Source organism: Ctenopharyngodon idella, chromosome 7 (assembly GCF_019924925.1).
Source record: "Ctenopharyngodon idella isolate HZGC_01 chromosome 7, HZGC01, whole genome shotgun sequence".
Lineage (NCBI taxonomy): Eukaryota > Metazoa > Chordata > Actinopteri > Cypriniformes > Xenocyprididae > Ctenopharyngodon > Ctenopharyngodon idella.
The window spans coordinates 1383750-1410616 of NC_067226.1; the positions used below are offsets into that span (position 1 = coordinate 1383750).

A 26867-nucleotide genomic window follows, 5' to 3' on the forward strand; every position below is an offset into this window, starting at 1 on the left:
GCCATTTGCGGCAGGAGTCCCGGAGCTGTTGGGCCATCACGAACGGTCGGCCGGACTCGCCCAGTTCCAGGGAACGGAACCGCTGGCGATGTTCTTCAGGGCTCCGGCCGACCCACTGGAGGATGGCCCTTTTCAGGTTGTCGAAGACCAGGAGATTCTGCACCGGAAGCTGCTGTGCCGCTATCTGGGACTCCCCGGAGAGCAACGGGACCAGGCGCATCGGCCACTGGTCCCGCGGCCAGCTGTCGGGCTGGCCGCAGGACCAGTGGCCGATGCGCCTGGTCCCGTTGCTCTCCGGGGAGTCCGGAGAGCAACGGGCCGTCTTTTGGAAGAGGTCGATGAATACCTCCGGGTCGTCCTCAGATCCCATTTTGTTGAGTGGTAGGTGGGCGGGCACAGCTCGAGGTTCCAGGGCTTCCGGTCGAACCTCCCGGTCAATCCAGCTCCGGAACCTCTCGCGGTCCTCCTGCTGGGCTTGGACAACGACTTGGAAACATCTCTCTTGATCCTGTCTCAAGTCCAGCAGGGCCTGGTGTTGTTCCTGTTGCATGACCGCGAGGGAGGTGATAATCTCCACAAATGGCGATCCGGAGGACGATTGCATGGCGGCGGCTTCCGTCTTCCTTCCCGGGTTTCGGCACCAGTGTAGCAAGGTTCAAGATTTAGGAAGGAAGAGGACAGGGTCGGCTTGACTACTGACTGCTTTATTTTAACCAATTCAGCATACACAAAAACAAAGGTGTGCAGACAGGCACAAAGCGGTCACAAATCATTCACAATTCTCTCCCAACAAAAGACATATCCAGCGGGGCAGCAGTCAGTAGTCCTTCTCTCTCTCCCACTCCTGTTTCTCCTGGCGTTATATACTCTCTCCACACCAATTACTGAAACAAGAGACAGGTGTTCGTCATTTGCATTTAACCCACTCACTCACCGTTCGTCTCCTGACTCTCTCTCCCGCTGCCGACTCCGCTGAACCACGCCCCCCTCGCCACAAACATTATTACAGTTAATGAAAAGATTATTTACTATAAAATTGAGTACATCTGTAAAACTAAAAATGTTGCTACAGTATGTTTTTACAATCTGGCAACCACAGCTGCTGTTCTTTTACCGTAAGTTTTACAGATTTATTTTTTATTATTTTTTTTTTTTTACTAGTACTTTTTTTTTTTTACTGTACACGTTTCTAGCATGCTAAGGTATTTGGTTCAAGTTCTAAAGAAAGTTGTAAGGTTTGAATTCACTGTTTTTTATAAAAGCATATGCCATGTGCATCTAAATGTAAATGTAAGCTGAAAGTACTTCAAATAAATTATATAAAAGCATCTGCTACATGTAAATGAAAAGTATCCACATAACTAATATGGCCTTGTCCACTGTTCCAGTATTAATTATATACTATTTAATTCCTTTATTTATATATACAGTTGCAAGAAAAAGTATGTGAACCACTTGCAGAATCTGTGAAAATGTGCACAATTTTAACAAAATAAGAGAGATCATACAAAATGCATGTTATTTTTTATTTAGTACTGTCCTGAGTAAGATATTTTACATAAAAGATGTTTACATATAATCCATAAGATGAAAAAAATAGCTGTATTTATTAAAATGACCCAGTTCAAAAGTTTGTGAACCATTGATTCTTAATACTGTGTGTCATTACCTGGATGATCTACAACTGTTTTTTTTTTGTTGTGTGATGGTTGTTCATGAGTCCCTTGTTTGTTCTGAACAGTTAAACTGAGCTCTGTTTTTCAGAAAAATCTCCAGGTCCCAAAAATTCTTCAGTTTTCCACCATCTTTTGCATATTTGAACCCTTTACAACAGTGACTGAATGATTTTGAGTGATCTTTTCACATGGAGGGCAACTGAGGGGCTCAAACACAACTATTAAAAAAGGTTCAAACATTCACTGATGCTTCAGAAGGAAACACGATGCATTAAGAGTCGGGGGGTGAAAACTTTTGAACAGGATGAAGAGGTCCAAATTTTTCTTATTTCACTTGAATATCATTTTATTTATTTTTTTCATTTAGTACTGCCCTTCAGAAGCAACAGAAAATACCTACATGTTTCCTGGAAGGCAAATTAAATACAATTTACCTTGATCTTCAAATGTTTTCACCAAACAAGGGACTCATGAACAAGCATCACAAAAAAAAACAACAACAAAAAAAAAACAGTCATAGATCATCCAGGTAACCACACACAGTATTAAGAATCAGTGGTTCACATACTTATGAATGGGGTTATTTTAATAAATTCAGCTATTTTTTTTTTTTTGTCTTGTGGATTATATGTAAACATCTTTTATGTAAAATATCTTACTCAGGACAGTACTAAATAAAAAATAACATGCATTTTGTATTATCTCCCTTATTTTGTTAAAGTTATTCACATTTTCACAGATTCTGCAAGTGGTTCACATACTTTTTCTTGCAACTGTGTGTGTATATATATATATATATATATATATATCTTACTATATAGTATACTTACTATATATATATATATATATATCTTACTATATTATAAAATCTTACTGCCCCCAAATTTTTAACCTGTGTGTATATATAGATAGATTAATATTTCAAGGAGGGAATAAATATAATGAATATGTACAGTATGACGGATATACATTCATTCTCGCCAACATAATGCACAATTTCAGGGTTCAGAACAATATTAATTCATAGGGTAATAATTAGACATCTTGAAAAATATGCATGCAAATGTAAATGTCATAGTTATGAGGAATGTTCTGCAACTGAATACACTGCAGAAAGCAATCTGAAAGTACTTTATATAAATTATATAAACGCATTTGCTACATGTAAATGAAAAGTAACCACATAGCTAATGTGGCCTTGTCTGCTGTTCCAGTGTGGGCCGCAGTCTCCCCTCAGTCTGTGGTGAGACCGCATGCGGTGAGATTGACAGTTTCAGATAAACGGCTCACAGGGACTCCGGTCCACACACCTGAGGAGAGGGGAGGACAAGAGTGTGATAATTCTCCTGAGTTTGACTGCAGAGAAATGTCAGCTGTGGTGTCCTGACTGAATCTGTTCTGACTCTTACAGACCAGTTATCTACATATCACACAGTCAAGCACCATCTGTTGGTCTTCATGCTGGCAGAGATTGGTACCCCCCAGATCTGTACCCTTTCATTATCAAAGCTAGGATGACAGGTTGTACCTAGTCGGCAGGAAAGTGAAACTTCCATTCCCTACCATTCCCATTAAACCACTTTAGCGATCCTGTTGAGTAGCACTAGAAGCACGTTAATGTTGTGTTCTTTGAAGAAAATATAAATGATTCTTGACTTTGCAAAACTCTGTATGTTGTTGCCTGGGTGTCACTTTACAGTTGCCAGGATGTTCTGAGTGAGTTTAGTGCATTAATATGTATTCACATTTATTCATTTAGCAGATTCTTCTTCCCAAAGCAACTCACAACTGAGGAATATAACATAAGGATTCAGTAATTTGAAGTGCTGCAATCAACAAGCGTCGCTCACTCACCACACTGTCTTCGCAACATGGTCTGTGAAGTTCAAGTTGGGTTGAAAATGGACAAACCCAGCAATTGGGTTGTTTTAACCCAGCGGTTGGGTTAAATGTTTGCCTAACCTGCTGGGTAGTTTTATTTAACTCAACTACTGTTTAAAAATTAAACAGTAGTTGAGTACTTGCTTAAAATGAACCCAAAGTAATTAACATTTAAATGAAATAATGAGCTCTAACCCTAACACATAATATATGTTTAATAAATTAACATTTATTATTAAGTTTAGTGAATAATAATTAAACACTAAACATTTATTAAATTGCTTATTATTATTATTATTATTATTATTATTATTATTATTATTAAATGTTCACCTTTTGATTATTAATGTAGCCTCTAATAATTATGTGTCTGATTTTTAATTTCCTACCTCTTTTGGGTTAACTTTAAGCCAGCCATATAGTAATTTTTAAACAATAGTTGGGTTAAATAAAACTGCCCAGCACCAGGTCTGTCCATTTTCAACCCAACTTGGGTTGTTTTTAACCTAGTATTTTTTTAGAGTGTATATATATATATATTCCCTCTAGAAATTCTTTAGATATATACTGCTATTTTCTATGTTTTTGCTGCATTTATTTGATAAAAAATACTGTAAAAATGGTAATATTGTGAACTTTATTCTATTTTAACATCTGTGCAGAACTCTTTTAATACGTAGTGTCTTGAAGAATCCCTGACGTATGTACAATAATGCTTGCTTTAGCAAGCAGCACTAATTAAGTGGTTCGTAGAAATTGCTTAATGCATTATGTAGTTCAGGTACATCTACTGGGAATATTTTTTTCTCCTAACTGTTTTTAATAACCTCTGGCAACTATGGTGCCTCTTTATTGTTGTTTTCACATTGTCAGGGAGACAGAGTTGGATATTGACTACCTTTCTTCTGAGCCTTTGAAGCCATTCACACAGAGACAGACATTGCTGAGAAAGTTAGCCAGGAGCATCTGGAGGTATGCCAACACAGGCAACCAGTTCCTCAACAAATACTTGATGTATTGGAGCTGAAATACTGGCCTGTGCAAAAGCAATTGGTCTATAGTCACTCCATTACAAAACATCCATTTAATAGATTTTTGGACATGGCTGTGCATTCAGTCTCTAGGAGAAGAGCAGGACTAAAACAGATACTTTGCAGCATAACTGTGATAAATTGTGTTTCTCTGCAGTTTATAACTATTTGGTGATTTGTTTTTTTTTGTTTTTTCAGGACAAAACAATCTGAGAGCACGAGGCTTGCAATCGCATCTAGTGTTATGCTGATTTATCCAGCGAGGAGCTCAGCATTTTTTGACATTTATTGTGAATGCACATCTTGTGCATCTCAAGCCATGTTCTCTTCTCTTTTGTTTCTCTGCTGATGATGATGGTATTTGCTTTAGTCTTTGAATTCAGTGTTGATAACTGCATCTTGAATCTTTAGGGGTGTATTTAACCTCATTCAAAACTTTTTAGCAGTTGTTAACCACCCACACATAATGTGGTTCTGGCATCTATAGACAACTGAGTGTATCTACAGATCTGTGCAGAAAATTCTGTGCTTTGTTTGTTATTGAAGCCAACTGTCTGAGTAACACTAATTATTCATGAAGATGTTTATTATGAACAGTTTCATGGTATGTGGTATGTATATTTTCTTTTTACTTGTTTTCATTTTCCTTTTTTTGTTCATTTAAAATGAATGATTTGACGGGAACAATATTCCTCACAATATTCCTCATTTAAATAATTCCCTCCCAAGGCATATGCAAAATAATGGCAATGAGGTCTGGTTGAGTTACGTTAAGGCGAGACACCCCAGGTGAATAGGGTAAAAAAATTAACTAATAGATATCACCATACTTCCCCAGCTGATTGATTACATTAAAAATTGCAAACATTTTTTGTATTACAAGTTTTCTAAAATGTTATGTTTAAATATGCAAATGAGGCATTATCTAATTAAATATGCGCTAAATTGCATACATTTCTAGAACAAAAATCTGAATATTGGATGACGTCAAGTTCAAAATTCTTGTTTAATTTTTTGGACATATTAAATTCAAAGGTTTTTACAGAGGGAATTTTGGATATCTGTTTTTACCACTCCATAAATCAGAAAATACTATCAACAGCCAGAAAAAAAAATTCACCATTTTTTTAGGAATAAAATGTTGTATAAAATCAGGCAAATTATATATAAACAAAACCCTCTGTAAAAACCTTCAGAAAATAGATAGGAATAAAACTGTAAAGATTGGTGTATGTAAGTTCTGCTGAAGTGGAGATTTCTGACTCAGAGCAGGAGAAAAAAAAAATGGCCTTTAAAGATATTTACTGTAATTGAAATCTATAGACGCAAATAGATAAAGTGGTATAAAATATAAACTTAAAAGTGTATTTTGGATGTTTTCTTTCCACCAGTCTGAAAAAACGCTTTATAAAAAGCCAAAAAGTGCAAAATCTCAAAATTGACAGGTGCCTGAAAAAACAGTGTTTTTGCCTGTAGTGTCTCCCCTTAACAGTGTGTTTTCACCATGTTTAAGAGATGCTGGTGTTTTTTTTTTTTTTTTTTTTTTTCCTTTTTTTTTTCCCACCCGGAATCTAACGCGGTTATGGTAAGGGGTGTGACATTTCCCAAACGCACTCAAAGTGGTTGACCAGTCATGGCACACTGATCCAGCTGACCAATCAGAGCACATTCAGAAGGAGAGGCTTCATAGAGAGTCACTAAAAAGCCTTACAAACAGACTGGGAAGAGAGGTGCAGAAACAATGTAAAATATGTGAAAATATATGGTAAAACTGAAGCATAACCTATTCTAGAAGACCCCAAAAACTAAATCAAAATTTTTAAAAGCATAATAGGTCCTTACTTTTTAAAACCTTTGTTGAGGAACTGGTTGCCTGTCTTGGTTTTGGTTTTGGTTTGGTGTGTGTTGGGGTTTTAAAATTTTGACATATGGTCATAATTCATGGTTCTAATCTTATTGTGCATGAGTCATTATTATCAAATAATTATAGGTATGTATAAGAGACCTTATTATTTTATAAAGGTCTCGTGGTTCAAGCCCTCCAAAAATATATTGGCCACTGGTAAAACATCTACTATAGTGCAATGAAATTTTAGTAATCTATAGATTGCTTGCAAAATATATTTGTTTTTAATCATTTTTTAAAAATATACTTAAGGAATCATTTCAGTCAGGCTTCAACGTAGGGCATGTAAGTCTTAATAAGTGATTTATCATCTGCTGTCATCTATGAACACAAGTGATCAAAGGATGCTGAGCAAGATTAATTATTGAATATGTGATTCTTTCGGGGATGGACTTCAATCTCTATAGATTTATCTCAGGACTGAAAGAAAATGAATGTTCGTAAACAAGCATGTCAGTTCCCAGGTCTTTAAAGTGAACTATCCCTTTAAGGAAAGAGAGATGGAAAGAAATCTTAAAAAAAAAAAAAAAAAAAAAAATGCAGACTGCATAAGTGAATAGTCACATCAAGTAAACTCTGTGAAGGCTATTGCTGGGGTAATTTAATGATATCGCTGGCCAATTAAAAGTGTTCCTCTATTGCATAGCTGGTTATGCAGAGCGGCAGCGCAGACATCTACGAGAGCTGGAAGAGAGGCTGAGAGATCGTTTTGGAAGTACTGCTGTACTTATTCAAATGCAATCTGTATAACTACGCAAAACATCCATTGACTAAGTTAAATCTGAAAAAAATAATAAGCGAAACCAAATGCACGTTGGGTAATGAAGTGGTCAAATCAGTGTGTCATTCATCTGGAAGAGTGTAATGCCAGGGCCTTCCTGTCAGACTAGAGTCACTAATGACTATGTTTATAAAAATCACTTAAATATTGAATCCTATTGCTGTAATACAACAGTTATCTGCATCATTTTCTGCAGAAAAAGAGAGAGGAAGAAAGAGGTAGATGGAAAAAGAGAAAGACTGTAATTTTCTCTCTAGTCTTGGTTTGACAGGATCAATTCTTGTTTGTAATAATGGGTTCTGGGCGTCTGAAGACTCTCACTCAGAGTGCACACATTCGTATGACTTTTACCTACTGTTTGATACTAGCAACTCAAAGTGTGTGTGTGTGTGTGTGTGTGTGTGTGTGTGTGTGTGTGTGTGTGTGTGTGTGTGTGTGTGTGTGTGTGTGTGTGTGTGTGTGTGTGTGTGTGTGTGTGTGTGTGTGTTGTTGTTGTTGTTGTTGCTGCATCTGTAGAAAACTTTGGCTCAGGGCATTCCAAAAATCGGCCACTTGATGAAGACAGTATATTTCATCCTACCTTGTCCCTAGATGTAACACTTTAAATGTGACAACATAACATGCACTTTTTTCACTCTCTCTGTCTTTTTCTCTCTGTTTTGCTTCTTTCATGACAGACATATAGATGAAGCTCAAAAAATCTGTGAAGAACATGTCTGGGCCATATTTTACCATAAAATCAAAATAATTAAAAAGGGAATTCTTGAGAGGAAAATTAAGAAGCTTCCGTCTTCTACAAATGAGTTTTGAGAGTGTTATGAGGAAAAAGAGGTGACCAAGAGATATAATAGATCAGAAGTGTGTCAAGCCCGGTCATGGATTAAACTGTGTGGTCAGTTCTGATTCTTCATTGAGAGTTCTTTCTTTGTCTTGATTTAATCTTTGTCCAAGGAACCATCATGAATGGTGACAGATTTAGTCTATCATACCTGTTCAGCAGGCTGCATCAGGATCTTTACACCTGATAGTCAGCAAGCTGCAGCCAGACTTCATTACTTGCACACAAAGAAATCCTCCACTCTCAATATGCTCTTTCTTTTACACCGATTCTCCAAGGTCTGCCCCTGTTCATGTCAAATCAGCTCACACTCCTACCTCCATGTCTTCTCATGCTTTTTTCCCACATGCTTTCCAAGGACACTTCACACAAGTGAAAGCTTATATAAACCCTCCAAAGACTCTCTCTCTCTCTCTCCCTCTCTCTCTTCAGTTCAATTCAAAGTGTGCTTTATTGACATGACAATTGTTACAATGTATTGCCAAAGCATTTCTAATTTTTACAGTGAATCAACATACATGTACAAATACACATAAAAAAAGTAAGTAGATTTCTCGGGTGCGGGTGATTTCTCGCAGCTGACTATTAGACATGGCTGCAAATGTATGCCTGACGCCTCTGTATCAGTAGAGGATTGTCTAGTGGCTGTTAATGCTACTGTCGGCGGCGTAAATATCAGATCTGCTTCTTGCATGAACAAGGCGATAGTTATTTTGAGTCGAAGCCAAATGGTAAACGATTTAATAGAGAGCGGACTAATGATTAATGAAATGTTTATGCCTGTTTTCCCTCTGTCGAGCCCATCAAAGAAGATTGTCTTGTCAAATGCTCCTCCATTTGTTAAAAAAATTAGAAATCGGAAGAAATACTTGAGATATGGTAAATTAGTGAGTCCCATTAAGATGATTACGCTCGGATGCAAAAATCCCAAACTCAAACATGTAATGTCTTTTTGGTGCTTTATTGACATGACAATTGTTACAATGTATTGCCAAAGCATTTATGATGAGAATAACGTGATGGACTCGGAGAATACTTCTGAAGGTAGGACTAAACTTTACTCATTACAGCAGGTTAATGCTTTCCTTGACAATACAAAAGGGCTTCACAAGCCCATTATTGAGTTGTACTTTCCAGATTTAAAACTATTTCTGATGTCTTGTACTGTAGCAATGCGAAAGGCAACCTTTGATGAGCTTGATAGACCAAAACGGTACCGTCTTAAAAAGTCTTCTAAAAACACCGTCTTCTAGTGTTAGTGCAGGGGTTGCCATTCTTTTTGGACCAGAATATAAGCAGCAACCTGTTAGTGTTTTTGAATTGGTTCCTGGTCAAATGTTGCATGTTAATATAACGGTTCATGGATTAAAGTTTTCATTATTTAATGTGTACGCTCCAAATATTGGTTCAGAGCTAAGTCTCTTCTTTAAAAAACTGAAGACTGCTCTTAGTGATGTTTTGCAGGATAGAATTGTTGTTCCCTTTCGAAGGGAACTTCAACTCTGCGTTCAATCACGCTTTGGGGAACGTCACACGTGAGCTGATGTCTGAAAGCCAAGTATCAAAAAACTCCAATCATATTGGCCGGCGACAGCCTATGACATCATCATAGCGCGACCTGGAAGTATATAAGGAGCGCCTAGAGAACCAGTCAGTATCTCATCGTCTTTCGGGACTGTTCTGTCTGATCGCGATTGTATCGACTCCGGTAAGGGTATCTATATTACGCCTTACAAATGTTCAAGAGAGTGTGTTCATCCATGTCCCAGGTTTTGACACTTGATATACACATTTCTGGGCATTTTCTGTCTGGGAGAGGAGCATGCATAAACAGTGCTTGAGGGCGCTGTCTGTGTGTTTTCTGTTATTTACTGTGAGCGTCTCCCTATCGGGACGCTCTGTTCTCGTTTGGCACTCTTCTCGAGGGAAGAGGTGTCCGCATCTGCGCCTGGTGATTCTGGCCCCATTTGTGCTGAGGCAAAACGGCGGCTGCAATCATGAGGCTTGCAGGTAAGCTCGTTGGGAAATTTGAGAAAGTTGTATTCTCTCTCAACTCCCCCGGAGCTGACGAGGATGAGTTGTTGGATGACGATGACGTCCGTGTTTGACGTCATCGCGTCCGGCAGCGCACGCTCCTCTGGCTGCTGTGTGTGTGGAGCTGCTGGTGTTTTCGGGACGCGCTACTGGCAGGCTGCAGCTGCCGTGAGGGTGCGTTAAGAAAGGGGCTGCGCGAGGACGGCTCGACGAGCGGTTCCTTTCTGTCCATGAACGCTGCAGCTCCCATAAACTTTCCATTCCTTCCTGATCTCTGCGTTTGAGATCGGGAGGGCATGGGAAAAACCCCTAGCCATTCAGATTTGTGTCTGAGCCCAGACAGACAGGAGGAGGAAGACACGAGAGTGAGATGGGTGATCGATTGTAAACACCGCTGCGTTTGTAATCGATCCCCAGCTACATAAGGGCGATTTTTATCTATCATCTCCTCTTCTTCTTTCACCTCCTGTATATATTTTATAAAAAGTAAGGGGTTTTGGGCAAACTGAAGTTGATAGGTTGGCTAGAACGATATATTGTGCAGGCCACAAAATCGCCGCCTCTTAGCCACCTGTTGTTTAGAGTAGCTTCTCATCTGCTGTTTTCTAGAGTAGTTTGAGTTAGCACTCGTCACTTCAGTTGGTATGTATGTTTAGGTCAGTCTTAATCGGCCGCCTGACATTGTTTGCTTGTGAGCTTCGCTTTCTTTCTTTTATCCATGAGATTTGGAGGTGAAGCCCAGGCTTCACTAGGCTTGTGGCCCTGTAAGAAGGCCCATAGCTTAGCAGCCAGGCTAGAGCTAGGTCAGGTGTGTTATATGTTAACCCTATGTATACTATCCCTTGTCAGGTGGTATAGTTCCTAGTTCTGGCCTCCTGAGTGCATCACCTGTTGGATTGCATACTCAGGGTAGTATAGAACCACTTTTTGAGAAAAGCTGGTTTCTATTAGCTTCCTTTTGTGATCGTATTGCATATAACTTTTATTGTAGGCTCTTATGGTTAATTAGCCGCCTCCTAGTTAGCAGTTGTATTTCTAACAAGTGCTGTTAGTTGATCATAGTTTGCTCACATAGTTTACACTGCCACAGGCTTTTGCTACGTGTCCGTTTGAGGTAGTAGGCCATATAGGCCTCCCTTAGACCATGTTGGCATTGTTTGGTTCCCTTTAGTCACATATGATTTAGGGTACATTGCCTGTTGGAATGTGTAGCCTAGCTCAGGTTGCAGTTAACTTCCCACAGCTATTGTTGGGTTAGAGCTGGTCCCCTGTAGCTTGGTTCCCTTTATTTCACGAGCTGAAGCCACGTGTCATTGGAACAGTAGGCCCCAACAGGCCTCCTTTCTAGTTCACATGTTGGCACAGTTTGTGTTTTATTCTGCAAACGGGCTGAACGCCACTTGTTGCTGAGATTGTAGGCCCCACAAGGCCTCCTTTTTTAGCTGACTTGTTGGCAGGATGCCTGGGAATCCAATACCACCATCAGCCAAGCCCCACCTCTGTTGAGTAGGCCTTAAGCAGGCCTCTCGTGGAGTATGTGGCGTAATATGCATTTCCTTTTAGAAACTAAATCTTTGAATGCATGGCCTGATGGCTGGTATGGTTATGGTCGCCACTTGCTGATGCCACTTGTTTACTAAGGTAGGCCCTATGGGCCTTCTGTGTAGCATGTTGGAGTTCAGTTATGTACTCCTCTCGCTTTGAGAGTAAAATGGTGCTTTTTCCGAGTACTCTTCTGAGTGGCTGACCTCTCAGGGGTGAGTTTTTGTGGTGAAACCTTACTGAGGTTTGGTTTTAACTACATCAGCCTCCTTGAGTCTGGGTTTCTACTCTAGTTGAGCTAAGTAGCTACCTAGTATCTAGGTTGGTTCTATTTTTGCTCCTAGAACCCTAATGGCCACTAGACTATCGCTGTATGTCTTAAAGGTTTTTAGGCCCTCTAGGCCGCCTTTTTTGAACATATTAGCGTATGTTGTAGTGTAATCCTCTTACTAGAGGGTTATCAGTATCCTACTGAATACACTTCTGGTTGGCCAGGGCCCCAGGTGATAATTTAACCTCCTTATGGTTCGGTTATTTATCCTTCCTGGTGCTTTAAACACTGCCACTGGCTGAGGTCATAGGCCCGTCAAAGGCCTTCCTTAGTGCGTGTTGGCGTACATTGTACTCCTCTTGCTTTAAAGAGTAAAAAGGTTATTTTACCAAGTACACTGCTCGTTGGATTGTGTTAGGTAGATTGTCATGTGGGCACTTTACAGTTTAACTACTGTTACTAAGTCTGTTACTAAGTATATGTGCTGCTCCCAGCAAGACAGATGTTCAAGGTGGCCCTCACAGGCCACCATTGAATATCCTTCTAATATGCCGAAATGCTTTTCGTATGTGAGTCTTGCTCCATATAAATCTATTATCATGATGTAGGCCCCTTTCTGGCCTCCATGATTATGTGCCCACAGTATGGTCTACCTGTTAGGATGAGCTTTGTACTTCCCTGCTAGGGTTGTCAGTGTAATAGTGCTTAGCTCCCTAAGCTGATCATGGGTTGTAGGCCTCCATGAGGCCTCCTCCTAAGGTTCAGCCCTAGGCTGGTTTGTGCTCCCCTGTTTCAGGGTTTCTAGCGCACAGCCTCCTCAGTGCAAATAATCAAAGCGCTGAGTAGATCCTAGGATGAGCGGATTATACTCCCCTCAACACGAGGGTTTATAGCACTCAGCTGAGTTCTGCTCTCCAGGATGCCCGTCTCTATGCGTGGGTTTGAGTTGCTTACTGCCCTTCTTGCAGTCGCTCTTACCTGCTCTCTTCTCTGAAGAATGCGTTATGGAGATTCTGTATTCAGACAGGGTTGGCCAAGACTAAGTTTGTCCTACATCAGACCAGGTCGGCCTCCCTGGTGGCACTGGGGGTGAATTCGTTCCCCTCTAGTGACTGGCTGGGGCTCCTTTCGGTTCCCTGGCCATATTCCCTTTAAGGGACCACTTTTCCTTGGAAAAGTTGGCCCCAGATGCCTTTAGCGGCCTTGGTAGGCTTTCTACGTAAGGCCTCTTTGAGGCTTAGCTTGGGCTGTTGGCCGTAGGGAATGCTGTCACTGACAGCCTGGTGTGACCCGAGGGTAAGTTGTTATCTGGCGTTTCATTTGAAACTGCTTGACGTTTGTCTAGCCATCTTTGGCATGCACTCCTTAAGCATGGCGGCGTGGGTATATCGTTCCCCAAAGTGTGATTAACGTAGAGTTGAAGATCCCTTCGAAAGGGAACGTCTCAGGTTACGTATGTAAACATAGTTTCCTGAGAACAGGGAACGAGACTCTGCGTTGCCCTGCCATGCTTCGGGGCTGCCTGCTGAACAGTCCCTCAAGACGATAAGGTACTGACTGGTTCTCTAGGCGCTCCTTATATACTTCCGGGTCTCGCTATGATGATGTCATAGGCTGTCGCCGGCCAATATGATTGGAGTTTTTTGATACTTGGCTTTTAGACATCAGCTCACGTGTGACGTTCCCCAAAGCGTGATTGAACGCAGAGTCTCGTTCCCTGTTCTCAGGGAACTATGGTTACATACGTAACCTGAGACATTCTGGCTGGAGATTTTAATTGTACTATAAACCACACTCTAGATAGGAACCATGAAGAACCACATAGCCAGTTGTCATATGAACTTAAAAAATTCATAACTTATCATTGTCTTGTGGATGTGTGGAGAGAAACTTTCCCTCTGACTAAACAATATACTTGGATGAAAGTAAACTCTAATATGATATCTGGAGCTATACTTGATAGAGTTTGTGTACAGAAAAGTGTTAGGGGTAAGTTTTTGTAATAGCTGTATCTTTCCCACTGCTGTATCTGATCTGTTGAAGTTTCTATTGCACAGAGCACTTTTAAGCACTCACTTTGGAAATTTAATAGTAGACTGTTGCAAGATCATAATTTTGTTCACTCTTTCACCCTTTTTTGGCAAACCTGGTGAGAGAGTAAAATGCTATACAAGTCCCTAAGCCAGTGGTGGGATGTTGGCAAAATACAAAATAAACTTTTTTTGCCAGAGTTATACTGCCTATAACAAAAGCATTTTGGAAAGTACATTGAAACAGCTTGAACAAGATAGCCTTTACACTGATGATAAAACTGATGAGGTGGACACTGCTGAACTCCTTGAATCTTCTGGAATTCTATGAACAGTTTTAGTCGGTCATCGGAAAGGACTTGTTTTCTGTCTTCTTGGAGTGTCTAGAAAGAGGAACATTACCTATGAGCCTTCAGAGGGCCGTGATAACTTTACTACCTAAGAAGGGTGACCTTGGAGACATCAAAAACTGGCGCCCTGTATCATTGCTCAGTTGACTACAAGATATTTTCCAAAGCTTTAACTAATAGACTTAAATTTTGTATATCTTCAGTGATTCATGCAGATCAATCTTACTGTATTCCAGATCGATTCATTTTTAACAATCTTTTTCTGGTTCGAGATCTGATTTCCTTTGCCAAGGTGTATAAACTTGATGTATGTTTTATTTCTTTGGACCAGGAGAAAGCCTTCGATCAGATTGATCATGGCTTTCTTTTTAAATGTTTTGATGCTTTTGGTTTTGGTCCATCATTTATTTCTTATGTCAAGCTGTTGTACACAGATGTATATAGTATGTTAAAAATAAATGGCGCACTATTGAGACCATTTTTAGTTGGCAGAGGTATACGTCAAGGGTGCGGTCTCTCAGGTGTTTTATATTCTATTGCTATTGAACCACTCTTGGCAGTTTTGAGATGTCAGTTAAGTGGGATTTCCAAAGTGTGCCCTTCTGGTACAGATTTGGTAACAGTTACACTAAGCGCATATGCTGATGATGTTACTGTGGTAATAAGGTCAGATGAAGATGTTAAGAAAATGATAGCATCGCTTAATGTCTATTAGAGAGCCTCTTCCTCAAGAATAAATTGGCATAAGAGTGCATATTTTTTGCTGGGCAAATGGGAGAACGGAGGTCCTCCAGTACTTTCTCAGCAATGCTCTTGGAGTTTGGAAGGGTTTAAAATGCTTGGGTTTTTTATTGGGTAGGTTTAATTGACAAAGTGTCTGGCCATTTACACAAGTAGAGGTGGATTCTCCCTCAATTGTCATATAGGGGTAGAGTGCTTATTATTAATAACTTAGCTGCATCTATGCTGTGGCATCGGTTAAATGTACTTGATCCGCCAAAAATTCTGTTGTGACATCTGCAGAAGATTTTTGTTGATTTTTTTTTGGGGGGGGGGACGGCTATCACTGGCTTCCCCCTGCAATTCTTTACTTGCCAGTTAATGAAGGACGTCAAGGGTTGATTGAATTGGCAGACAAAGTTAAAGCTATGAGGCTGAAATTGCTTAGACTTTATGTTAAGGAGTTTTCTACACTATGAGTGTCATTTGGCTTGGCTTTGCTTAGAACTTTTGGTGGTTTTTCCCTTGAAAAGCAATTGTTTTTGATGTCCCAGTATAGTGGGTATTTTATATCTGATGTAAAATTCTATGTTTCAGTTTTAAATTCCTGGACTGTTTTTAAGGGATTTAGACGAGCAAATGACCATTTTGGCCTGAACAAACCACTGTTTTATAACTCCTATCTTGGTGGCAATGTTTGTACATCTAATATCATTGTTAAAACATTTATAGAGAAGGGTTTGACAAAAGTTGCACATCTGATTGATATTGCTTCCAGACAATGGAGACCAGCAATCGAAATTTGTGAACAAGTGGGATTTAGATCTGTGAGGATGGTGGAACATTTCATAAAAAGTCTGAAAGCTGCTTTTCCTTCTCAATTCCTACATTTTGTAAATTGTTTTCTGTCTGGTGAATCGATGCAATGTTCCTTCCCTAAGTTATTTGTGTCCCCAAGGGTTTGTACAGAGGGTGAACAAGAGGAGAAGTTGTTGAAGTTCAAGGGGCTACAAGAGCTTGATTTTCAAGCAGTTGGAAAAAAAGAGTTTATCAGATGTGTGTAAAGACTGATTATTTTGAAGATATTAATCATAGATGTGATACAAAATGGAAAGAACACCTAATGGTTTCTGATGACCTTTCTCCTTCTTGGAGGCTTTTGTATAAAGGCCCACTTCCAAAACGCTCTTGGGATTTGCAGTGGAGGATATTGCACTGTTACCTGTTACCTAGTGTGTTACCTACAAATAGTTTTGTTTCTAAGTTCAATACGTCTGTTTCATTACCCTGTAATTTTAGTACCAAACCAGAGACTGTTTTTCATGTTTTTGCTGAATGTTCCAGGCTAGTACCACTGTTTACAGTATTGGAAAGAATACTTGGGAATTTATGTTTTTGTTTTAATAAGACATTTTTTATTTATGGATGCAAGTATTCGAAAATACACAGAGAACAGTGTACATTGGCAAATTTTATAGTTGGGAAGACCTGTAGAATAGCTGCTGAAGGGAAAATCATTAATGCACTGCAAATTTTTACTACTTTGGTTGAATCGAGGATCAGGGTGGAACATAAATTTTATCAAATTACAAAGAATTTAATTGAATTTGAGTTTAAATGGTGTGCGAATGGTGCTTTATTGTCAATATGAGACTATAGTATTTAACTGGTGATGTTTGTTGTTTGTTGGTCAGTTTTAATGCATTTATTTTATTTATATATATATATATATATATATATAAATCTCTCAAATAAATACTGTATGTTCTACCCATATAGACAAACCGTTACAACATGCATTGCAGAACAAATCTCAAATCCATATTTTATATATAAAATATGGATTTGAGATTTGTTCTGCAATGCATGTTGTAACGGTTTGTCTATATGGGTAGAACATACAGTATTTACTTTAGTGATTTTGTACATGTTTAAATAAAGAGTTGTAAAGTCTCTCTCTCTCTCTCTCTCTCTCTCTCTCTCTCTCAAAGATAACATCAAAGGCAGAAGAACATCAAAGACAGAATGATGTTTTTGGTAGAATATGGGAAGTTGTGTGTGGAGTGATGAATCACAATGAAACAAGAGTTGTATGGTGATGCTTCAGAGTGTCTTCGAAAATCTGGTAAGAAATATAATAATAAATGCATATCTACCACACTGAAGCATGGAGGAAGAGGTGTCATTGTGTGGAGAGCCTTTTTAGTTGCTGGTATTGATGAGCTACTTCACTGTGAAAAGTCATTTAATGCTTTGGAGTACAGGAGAATATTGCAGAATGTCTTGCTTCCCACAAATCCATCCATCCCATCCATCTTCCTAGCATTAATCCTGTTAATTTGCAGGGTCTGCTTGCTTCACACACACATTTGATTTGGCACAGGTTTTACGCTGGATGACCTTCCTGACACAACCCAGCACTGAGAGTGCTGGGACACATTCACACTTACACACACACTCCTACGACAATCTGGCATATCCAATCCACCTAACCTGCATGTCTTTGGACTATGGGGGAAAACAGAGCACTGGGAGGAAACCCACGCTGACACTGGGAAAACATGCAAACTCCACACAGAAAGGACCGGGCACCTTTTAATGGCTTTACTCTTATTCGGAAGTGTAGTAAATTTTGAAAAATATGAATGAGGTGTTGTGTCCAAAATTTTGACTGGTACAGTGCGTGTATAACATGTATTCTATAGATGAAATCCAATCATAGATTCTATTGCCCATCGTTCACAGACACTGCATTGAATCCCCATGGTCTTTTATTGTTAAACGGGTGTCATTACAGCAGACTAATTTACATCAATTACATGGCTGATTTTGAATGGAGATTCTATGTGTGTGTGTGTGTCTGTAAGAAATCAAGAGAGCGAGAAAGAGAAAGGGATTTTAAATGGAGATGGGAATAATGGAGAAAAGATTGTAATTGTTGCATCTGTCCGTCTTAACACGCCTTAATTACAAAGTGTAACACACCTCTCTCCTCACTGTGTGTGTGTGTGTGTGTGTGTGTGTGTGTGTGTGTGTGTGTGTGTGTGTGTGTGTGTGTGTGTGTGTGTGTGTGTGTGTGTGTGTGTGTGTGTGTGTGTGATTTATGAGGACGCAAATTTGTATAATGACATGGGTATTACACTGGTATTACGACGTAAACATGAAATATGAGGCCATTTCATGAGTCCTCATATTTAAAATAGCTTTAAAAACATACTAAACAATGTTTTATTAAAAATGTAAAAATGCAGAATGTTTTCTGTGATGGGTAGGTTTAGGAGTAGGGGTAGTGTAGGGGGATAGAATGTACGGTTTATACAGTATAAAAACCATTACGCCTATGGAATGTCCTCACTAATGCCAAGTTTACACTACAGGATTTTAAGCCCAATTTGCAAGTTAACAAGCTCGCCGACAGGTTGGGCTGTGATCGGGGGAAAATCAGCGAGTGATCGGCGCTCGCCAATCTTTGATGTGTCGTTGAGTAGTTCACACATAAAGAGGCTCGCTGACACGTCGCCGACACCTCGCAGACGCCAGACAAATATCTAGCATGCTAAATATCTGGAGCTGTCGGCCGACTCTATCCTGTGGTGTCACGTGTCGCGACGCAACAGCCAATGAAATATACACTGATGTCAATGGAAGCAGCAATAACAATCCATTCACATATAATTTGCCGACGTTTATTCATATCAGATACATTTTGTGTAAGTAACTATAAAGCTCACTCACTCTATTGTTCTCCCAGTTCACCGGCCACATGTATTTGAAGACAAATGGATGAATTCACGTTATATATTAAGATCAAGGTCATTACTGTCACAAGCAGGGCTAGAACTCGGGTCTCTGGTGTGGTGGTTGAGATATCTGCCACAAGGCCACAGAGACTGTAATGTTGGACCCAAACGAAACACTCAAGGCAGTACTCCAGGCAATGTAGATTTAATAAAAAAAAAAAAAAAAAAAAAAAAAAAAAAAAAAGTCTTTTCAAGCAAAAATCCAACAAAAGTTCTTCTCAGACAGAGGTATAAATAACATAAGAGATAATGGAAAAACCACATGGGAAAACAAAAACTCCACAAGGGGAGAAAACAAAACTAGAGAACATTAATAACCAAATAACTCAGAACACCTTACTTGAGATAGCTTGGAAGGACTTGGAGAAACAAAGCAGGAAGCACACAGCCAAGACTCAAAAACCAAGTGAGGAACAAGGGGAAAAAAACACAACTAAAATACCCTAGAAGAAACAAGGCACAGGTGACCTGGATAATGCTAACAAGGACCCACGTGGAAGAACTAAGGCAGAGGGGAACACAGGGGACCTCTAGAGGCATGGAGACAAACTACAGGAGGTAGGATGCTGACAATTACATAGGTTTTTAAATGACAAAACACTCACTTGCACATATTTGAGAATCGGAATATCAGATAGTTGATGACATGGTAAGAAAAGCAATACATCTGTCATATAGTGTGGCCGGCTGGCCGCAGTGTGTCACGTGTGACAAGCATGATGCATCGTCATGGAAATAATAAAGGGAAACATTCTATAATAATAGTCGCCTTAACAGGTCAGCCAGAATGTTTTAAACTTATGTGTGAAAGGGTTATTTTAATTTTAATTAAATTGAATTCAAAATGTAATCTAATTTACTCCCAACATCTATTTTCAAATAAAGTCATTGGGTGACAGTTGTTGTCAGCTCGTGTAGTGTGTAACCTCCTGTTGCAGATCATTTACGTAGTGTCACGTAGTGTGAACACCACAACGACTTCAAGACTCCACAGCAAGTCACGTAGTCTGAACAGCACAGCGATCTGCCGACGTTTAAAGTCCTGTAGTGTAAACTTGGCTTAAGATAGCAAAACAAACCTGTGTGTGTGTGTGTGTGTGCGTGTGCTTACACATCAGTCTCAGTAAAGGCTCCTTCACTTTCAGTTTATTGATCTCACGTTTGTAACTCTTCACACCTGTTGATGAGTTATGGTTCTCTCAAAACGCATGGGAAACAAAGCTTTAGGGGCAAAACACAGATTATTATTGTTCCTTTTTTTTTTTATTATTATTAAAAATTCTCAGATTTTTTTCCACATGTCTGAGCAGTTCTGTTAGAACAGATCAGTAAATCACAACACTAATTTCATTTGTTGAAAAGATTCATGTAATTTGTTGAAAAATCGTACCTTCTGTCGGAGCTCTAAAAAATACAGTAATTACAGTAATAATGTAAAATATTATTACAATTGTAACTTTTTCTTTTATAATATATTTCATAATGTAATTAATTCCTGTGATGGCAAAGCTGAATTTTCAGCATCATTACTCACGTCTTCAGTGTCACATGATCCTTCAAAAATCATTCTAATATGCTGATTTGCTGCTCAAGTAACATTTGTTATCAATATTGAAAAAAATTTAGTACTGCTTAATATATTATGTCTTAAATTGTTTAATGAATTGATGAGTTTAATAAAGATTCCAATTGGATACACAAATAATCGAATTTGGACTCACACTGTGAACGTAGCTTTAGAGAGTGAACTGTCAGTCCAAAGGCTGGAGGTTCAATCCCAAGCTGCTGTGGAAAGGGATTTTGCTGATGACCATTATTCAACTGCTGTTAAGGTACAATCCTGTTTCACTACTGAGTTGTACTTGAGAATGTGTGTGTATATCGGTTTAACCCCTAACTAAAAAACAAATATATTGATACTATATATATTTTTCTGACTTGCCAATGGTTGAGCATTTAGCAGATACAGTATTCTTTATTTTTTTGTTTTTTTTTACTGGACATGAAACAGTATTTTACAATTACAATTTGTGCCAAAATAATTATTTAGCTGTTTTTCCAAGGACATTTGCACCAAACAGTGCAGACAACTGTGTCGCCTGCAGCATCATCTTCAAACCAGACTCTTTAAATCAACACCTGTCAGTAACAAGGTTGGTTTAGATTTTATCAGTAATATTTTTGTTGGCTCAGTGCCAGAGAGCATAAACGAAATGTCAGATATATTTTTAGCTGTTGGAAATGTTTTGATGATACTATTTTTCATTGCAATCCCAGAATGCACTGCAAAGGGCTCAGTGGAGTAAAAAATCATTTGAAATGGCAAATGATTGTAGAGAAATTAAACTTTGTAAAGAAATTTAATTAAAATTTAGCTTTGACATTAGTTTGTTTTCCTCAGTTTTAATATTAACAAGGTCAAAGGCAAAGTATGGTGGTCATTACACTAAAACGTTTTAGTTAGAATAGTCAGTTGCCTAGCAAACGCCTTGGTTTTTAGCGGTGTTCATTGTCATGGTAACTTACGCTACACGGCTAACCTGCTCCGGAGCAGGTTTTATTCTGGGTTAGAGATTGCAAACATTAACCAGTAAGCTGTGAGTAAATTATGCAATTAAGCCACTTCCCCGTATCTCTCACTTCAAATTAAAGCAGTTTTATCCTGAAAGAAATGTAGAGACAAAATTGCTCATCTTTTGCTGATAATTATTCCCCCTTGGTAGAAATCGCCCCACCCCACCCCCCGCGGAGGTCTCATCTCTTTCGTGAGCATTAGGCCTTATTGTGAGCATTAAACCTTCAAAAAAAATCTATGCTTTCACTTCCTTTAAACCCTCCCTGTTCTAGCTTATTCTACGCAATGTCTGAAACGTGTTTTGGAGCACTTCTCTATCTATTCCTCACTTGTAAGTTGCTTTAAATAAAAGCGCTTGCAAAATGAATTAATGTAATGTAAATGTAAAGATGTCCAGTGTGATGATGCTTAATCATCATATGTCCTTACGGTGTGGGAACGCTGTGTGCGTTTGGCTGCTGCTTCACGCTGGGCTGTTTTTGTTGTTTTTGATTGTGATAATTTTTTGTAATAGTCTGCGATTGTGTTTGTTTTGTACTTTTTTTGGACTGCTGTCCGGACTACTGTTCGATCTGCTGAGAACCCCTCTTGCTCCTTGGATACTACTCTGCAATCTGTTTTTACTTTCTTTGCTTCAACGCGACATGTTTTGTTGCTGCCAGTAACTCTCGGATGTTAGCTTACCTAGGTAGCACTCTACATCCTCAATGAGGTGAGTTAACACTCTTCTTATCAGTCAATCTACTAGCTTACTGTCTGGTCGGGCAGCTTTCCTCTCAGTGAGCTTTTGTAGATATTGCGATGGTTGTGGTTCTGGCTAACATGGTATTGCTGATGGCTGGCTTTCCCATGGCTATTGCTAACATGTCAAAAGTTTTAGCACTCATCCTATCTCTGGACACTATTGGATTGACCTCCAACACGGAAACTGGGTATTTGCCATGCGAGCTAAAGGCTCTAAATGGGCACCTGTGCCTCAACTCTGTGATGTACGAACACTGCCGTTCACTTGGTATCATCCAACGCCCGCATTGTATACATGGCTCACCCAGAAGGATTTGCAGTATTGATCAACCGTCGCCTACCGCAATTTCGTGCATCTAGTCTAGCAACAGGGCTCTGAGTAAACCGAAACGTCCTCAAAGAGACTCCCGTACACCTCGATCACTTAATAAACAGGATAGACTCCAAGTATACCTCTGCTGGCAGCATGGGTATTTCGGAGAAACACTGCTCTTTTGAACTGTCGCTCCATCTCTGACAAGGGCTCCTCTATAAACAAACTAATTATTGACAATAACCTGTTTATGTTATTGTCTGTTAACTGACCCCTTCTACTTGTGAGCAAACTCAGTCTAGCCAACAATTGGCTAATTTTACCTTGACAAATCCTTCTTTAATCAGTGATATAATACATAAATCGAATTCCTCTTCCTGCCGGTTAGACCTGCACCTGCTTTCCTCCTGAAACACTGTACCTCTGTCATTTCTGCCCCTATCTCACACCTCGTAAACATGTCTTTTATCTCTTCCACTGTTCCAATTTGACTCAAGACTGCTGCTGTTACTTCTATTCTCAAAATGTATCTAACTACTGTCCATTTTCTAACTTGCCATTTGTCTCAAAAATCATTGAAAAGGCTGTCGTCACTCAGCTGCAGTCATTTCTAGCCCACAACAATCTATTTGATATCTTTCAGTCTGGTTCCCGCTTAAAGCACAGCACCGAAACTGCTCTTGTAAAGGTGGTCAATAGCCGCGTTTCCACTATCGGGCCTAAAGCGGGCGTGCTAGTGCGTGCCAGGGCCAGTCGCGTTTCCACTGTCACTTCCGGGGCTTTATTATTATTATTCATTATCTACATTCAGCCTCTTGGCCAAATAATTTGTCGCCATGGTTTTAACTACCACTGTTATGCAGATGACATTCAGATTTATACTTCTTGCCGGTCAGATTCTATCCACTCGACTGCCTCATTATCTTCGTGTCAGTGAGTTAAAAGTCTGGCTACAATCTAATTTTCTTAGCTTGAACTCGAGTTAGACAGCAATCTTAATAACTGGTTCCCCATCTCAAATAAAAAATATAACATTTCTAGGTTTGACCTTTATGCCACATCTATATTTCCATCTGCCACTGTTAGAAATTTAGGTATCATTCTAGGCCCATCACTGACCTTGGAGGTCTACATCAGCAAACTCTCCAAAGCATCTTTTTTCCAGCTTTGTTGTATTGTGCAACTTCGTCCTTTCATCAGCAGGAAAGATGCAGAATCATTAGTGCATGCATTCATTACCTCTCGCCTTGACTATTGTAACACTTTTTTTTCTGGTCTACCAGCTCACTCCATCTCTCGACTGCATTACATTCAAAATTTGGCTGCCAGAATATTAACTTTCACTGAAAAATCTGCCAACATCACTCCTCTACTATTTAATCTTCACTGGTTTTCTGTATCATCTCGTGTTACACACAAAAGTCACTCAATGGTCTTGCTCCCTCCTATCTTTCTGATCTACTCTCTCCCTATATTTCTTCCCGCTCACTCCAATCTTCAAGTTCTGAACTTCTTTGTGTGCCTAGGTTCCGTTTATCATCAATGGGCGGCAGGTCTTTTTCTGTCACGGCACCCAAACTTTAGAAAACTTACTTCCCTTGGCGCTCAGAACAATTACCTCTTTCAGTGAATTTGACTCAAAGCTCAAAACAAATTTGTTCACTCAACACTATCAGTTATAATGTGTATTATTCTTTAAACTATATCTCTCACCCGGATGTCAGCAAGAATGTAGACAATATCGCATTGTGAATTTGTGTATTTGTCCTATATGTATTCCTTTTTTCCCCCCTACCTTCTGTGTTGTCTTCATGACACAATGTTATGTGTCATGAATCTTTCTTATTTAAAGTTTATTCAACTTCTGTTATATCATGCAACTGCATTATCCGTGACTTCTGGACTGGGCAAATGCCCATCGTCCATTTAATTGTTACCTTGTATTGATTATTTGTTGTATCTTTGTACCTTGTAAAGCATTCTTGAGACTGGGAAAGGTGTTATATAAATGAAACATTATTATTATTATTATTATTATTATTATATTATCATGGGTGACATTTGACTCTCGAGTTGGGGGGGGCAAGAAAAAATCAAGTCTTTTTGTACCTGCATCAGCAAATTATTCACAGAAATTTTACACAAGCAAGTTTAGGTTTGCTTGTTACTTTTTTATTTACCCATTTATTTAATAATTTACTTCATTTTATTATCGTGTGATATGACGCGCACTATTTGTGAATCATTGTCTATTATTTTGCAAGCAACTGATGATAAAGAAAAATGCTACGCTGCAATATTGAAAATATTTCCATTTTAAACCATGAAGGCAAGCTAGTGGATATCACACAAACAATGTGCAAACTTTGCATGAGAGTTATGCGGGTGAAAAAGTTTCAAACGTCAGGCAATCATTCACAACAGAAACTGAAAGTAAAAACTGGCCGAGCTTTTGGCACGCTGCATTAAAGGCACAATATGTAAGATTTTTATATTAAAATATCCACAAACCACTTGCACAGTGTTATATATTTCATTCAGCTGTGTACATTATCCTAAATGTTTCCAACAATTTGTAAATTCAGAGAAATTTTCACTTGTCGCCTGTCAATGACGTAATATCTGTGTTATCCCTGGTTTCCTTACTGCATAGTAACCATGGCAACAGACTGCTGCGTAACGTCTAGTGGCACGCTGTTGTTTCGTTCAAACATTATGGGCCATGGCAAGCAAACTTTGGGGCAAAAGGAGAAATAAAACAAGGATTAATATCAGCGTGGCGTTTCCGAGATGGTGAGACCTTTGCGACAACTTTGACTTGACAGAGCTCGACGCCGCTCTTGCACGTTCTTAGACAGGTAAGCAAATGTAGGCTACATAAGACATAATCAATAGGACATAATCAATCTTATATAGCTCAACACAATGAAATGTTAGAATATCATCAGTGTGATATTCTAATGTTGATCTAGCATACTGTTGAGTCTCATACAGCCAACAAACTAATACATAGAATAACATTACAACTTTTACACACTTAAATGCAGTTTAGTATGATAGTGTAATGTGAGACCAAGTGAAACAGTGCTGCGTTACCTCACAATTTTAATTTGTCAGATAAACTGACCTGTATGAGTAGTATTTCAGCTTTGCGAGGTACAATGTCCTCATTCCTTTATATCCCCTGGGACTCGCGTGTGGCACTGATATCTGTCTCTCATTATCAATCGTGCCGCGATTCTCGGCCACGCCCTGCTTTATACCACAGTCATGTTAAAAATATGAATGCATTCACTCATCCATAAACATTATTTCGCCATAAACATTATTAGATCCATCGGAATGACGACAAGTTTCGTGAGTTCACGCTAATTCACTGGGTTATCAATCTACGCCTTTGTTATTGTTTTGAAGAGTTTAGCGACCCCTGTGCCTTTAACGGCGCATAGAGACGATAAGAGATTAATCAAAATTATTTTCTTAATATTTCTCTTGTGGCCCATAGTGAAAAAAAAAAAAAAGTATATTTCGTGTTAAACAAGTTGTTTTTTAAATGAGTATGCTATCTAACTAATCTTTTATTGTCCTCGCAGCGCGTCGGTTATGCTGTGATGCGCTATGATATTGTGGGGCAAATGAATTGCAATATTAATTTAATAATAAATGTAGCATAATAATGAGAATAATTTAATAATAGCCCTGCGTGCCCGTCTGGTATACGCCACTGTGAAGGACTAAACTGCGTTCACCAGGCACGGCATCGAAGCGACGGTTTTATCCAAATCCACACGCATGGACCATTCAGTGTTCAGTACTGCAATGTCCGAGTCTCTCCTGTCTTATGGTGTTTCTCGTGTGTTTTCAGTCGGCGCAACCGAGAAAAAAAAAACTTTCACACGATGCGGTGTTCATCGGCACAGTCAAGAATAACTTAAAGAGGTTGCCAACGTTTACTAGACTGTTGACTAGTTTGACTCTCTGAACAGTGGCCGCTTGCAGCCGAATTTCTGTGACCACGGACGGTGCGTGTACAACAGCGCACGTGCGAGTGAATTGAGTGCTTGAAAAGTCCACTAGATAGTGCGCAGGCGCCGAACACGTCTTTCCACGCTCAAGGACAAGGGGCAAGGAGTATCTTTGAAAGGTTTGCGCGCTTAACTGTGCGCGAGAAGGAGTGGGACGCGGAAAATGAAGTTTGCCCAGGCCAAATTGTAGTGGAGCTGACGGTTCACACCGAGATAAATATTGTGAAGTGCTAAAACGCTAACTTTTTCGTTTTAGCCTACAAAAATGTCATTCCTGCAGCACTAATTCCTGCAGCACAACACCGTACCTTTAAATCCAGCAGAATTTGCAGATCACCTCTGAAGTGCTA

General features: G+C 39.3%; 1 protein-coding gene across 5 annotated transcripts in view; it reads left to right on the top strand.

Moving 5' to 3' along the window:
• Positions 1-26867, top strand: part of htr2cl1 (5-hydroxytryptamine (serotonin) receptor 2C, G protein-coupled-like 1) — a 228813-nt gene that overhangs the window by 116295 nt on the left and 85651 nt on the right. For 2 of the 5 annotated variants that reach the window (XM_051900733.1, XM_051900736.1), the window contains exon 2: positions 17052-17185. The exons of the other annotated variants lie outside the window; for them this stretch is intronic. The gene's annotated coding sequence lies outside the window, so the exon portion shown is untranslated. The remainder of the gene's footprint in view (positions 1-17051; positions 17186-26867) is intronic. 5 annotated transcript variants of the gene reach the window in all.